This window comes from Thalassophryne amazonica, chromosome 11, assembly GCF_902500255.1.
Source record: "Thalassophryne amazonica chromosome 11, fThaAma1.1, whole genome shotgun sequence".
Classification (NCBI taxonomy): domain Eukaryota; kingdom Metazoa; phylum Chordata; class Actinopteri; order Batrachoidiformes; family Batrachoididae; genus Thalassophryne; species Thalassophryne amazonica.
Window position 1 is genome coordinate 61,085,148 of NC_047113.1, and position 2,543 is coordinate 61,087,690.

Sequence of the window (2,543 nt, forward strand, 5' to 3'; positions counted from 1 at the left end):
TCGCTGGAGAGGTGTTCCGGGCACGTCCCATTGGAAGGAGGCCCCGGGGAAGACCCAGGACACGCTGGAGGGACTACATCTCTCGGCTGGCTTGGGAACGCCTTGGGGTTCCCCCGGAGGAGCTGGAGGAGGTGTGTGTGGATCAGGAGGTCTGGGCAGCTTTGCTTGAGCTGCTGCCCCCGCGACCCGACTCCGGATAAAGCGGAAGAAAATGGATGGATGGAACTTTTGTATTTCTTAATAATTAATGAAGTCCAAGACATATTCAGTGACTTAAATATTAATGTTTCCATCCCAAATTCTCTTAAGAAAACTGGCAGTAAAACTGATTATTATTTACAGGTATTATCATGTTTTAAGCCCCTTTCACACCGGGGCTGCTCCCAGTTGCTCCCTGTGGCGTCATGACGACGCAGGAATTTCTGCGTCAGGTGCGCGCAGCAGGGGGCAGAGAGGAGGTGAGAACACAGTCTGCAGGTTCTCTGCACAGAGAAGTCAGAGTGCACAGTTTGGCTGCAGACTGTGCACTCTGACTTCTCTTCTACTTGTTGTGCAGAGCTGCAGGGCTGCGCTCTGAGTTCTGTTATAGTTTATCTCTCCTCCCTTGACCGCAAGATGCGCGTGTGCCGTCCTTAACCAAATGTGGAGATGTCTGGAGTTCTACTTGATGTTGACATGTCCTGTCTCAGGACTTATGTCCTTTTTTGTCCTTTTTTAACTGTGATAAGAGAGTTTGAGGAGAGAAAGAAACTAACTGCCTGCAGACAATTTTTTTCTTTTCTTTCCTCCTTTGACCATGAGATGCGTGCGCACGCGCGAACTGTCAAGCAAATGTGGAGATGTCTGGAGTTCTACTTGATGTTGACATGCCCTGTCTCAGGACTTATGTCCTTTTTGTCCTTTTTTTAACTGTGATGTGAGAGTTTGAGCAGAGAACAAGGAACTAATGCCTGCAGCCAGACTTTTTTTTTTTCTTTTAATTGTTCACATGTGCGCGCATGAACAAACATCCATGAGTGGACTAGAGATGTCCGGACTTTTTACTGGATATTTCTGGCAATCATTCTGCATTTTTTTTTTCTTCAGCATGTGGTTTTTACTGCAAGTACACGGTATAACAACAATCCTGCGTGATACCACGGGAACAACGGAACACAGCAGGAATCATAAACTTGCTTTGAGTCACTCCAGGTAACGCCTCTTTGCCCCGAGTTACACCTCTTTGCCCCGACTTGCGCTGGAACCACTTCCTTTCTGCGTGGGGCACAGGACGCCAAAAAAATAATGACGCACGGCGCAACTGGGAGCAACCGGGAGCACCCCCGGTGTGAAAGGGGTTTTAGAGATTTGCTACCTGAAAACTCTGAATATTAATTTACATCTACATTTTTAAAAAATGCTTAAAGTGGCAGGGGGTTGAGAGGGCTATAATTAAGGGTGTCTGTGGGGTGGAGCCCCTCCCAGAAGCTGAAAGGCAAAAAAAAAAGAAAAAAGAAAAATGCAGAGCCCCCCCCCCCCCACAAACTGTAAAGTTTTAGCCATGCTAATGCTCCCCTGAAGCATTTACTCATAAAAAGTCTGAAGAACCTAAATGACATGGTGAGATGCTGAAGAGCTTTGCTCATTCATGTCCGCAACATATACACATTAGTGCAGAAAATATAGTAAGTCATCTTCTGTGCTTCCATCAGAGCAGTGCTACAAAGAACGTGGTGGAGTGCACAGAAATGTTTAAATGTCAACAGCAACATACCATCATGTTGCATAACTGGTGATGCAACACATAAAGGTTGCACTATGCTGTCTCTCCACCTACAGCCACAGAAACCTATATGTCCTTCGCTGGTATCTTGATGGCTTTCCTTTGTCTCCTTCTTGCACCAATGGTTTCTGAGAATTGTCCACTCCAGACACCTCTACCATACAATCCCAAACTTTGTTTCTTAAAGATTAATGCCAGTGAAGTCCAAGACCCATTCAGTATCCATCCCCTAACTTGTGTAAAGAAAACTAAAGGGGGGAAAAAAAGAGATTTTTCTTTCTAAACAAAATACAATATTTAGTTTGTCCAATTAGTTATGGACACTGAAGAACTGCATTAATTAAACAACTTAGCGTAGGTAGGTAAGTTGGGTAAGGAACTGGACTACCAACAATGGAGACCTGGGTTTGATTCCTGGTTGCCGTCGGCCTGTGTCACTGCACAAGACATTTTATCTGCATTGTCCCTGTCCACCCTGTGGTAACTGGCCTTGACTAGTGGAGTAACCCGGCATTAAATTCAGGTCTAAGCACCAGCAAGAAGAGCGCCAGAGCATGTACAGGACTTATTGAATCAAAGCTGACACACACATCTTGACTGTTCCATTTTAACCCCATTATGTTGACACAGAGGCAAAATGGGGGAGAAAAAAAAAAAAAAAAAAGGTTACCTGTCCAAATACATATGGACCTGACTAGCCCTTTTTTCTAGTTTTTTTTTTTTTCCGGTTAAAAACGCCGATACGTCTTCTGTTCTTCACCCAATAATTCACACAAAAGTG

General features: G+C 44.8%; 1 long non-coding RNA gene across 1 annotated transcript in view; it reads left to right on the plus strand.

The window, feature by feature from the left end:
• The window catches only part of LOC117520630, an 88,481-nt gene that overhangs the window by 85,555 nt on the left and 383 nt on the right, over positions 1-2,543 (plus strand). The gene's annotated exons all lie outside the window — the stretch shown is intronic.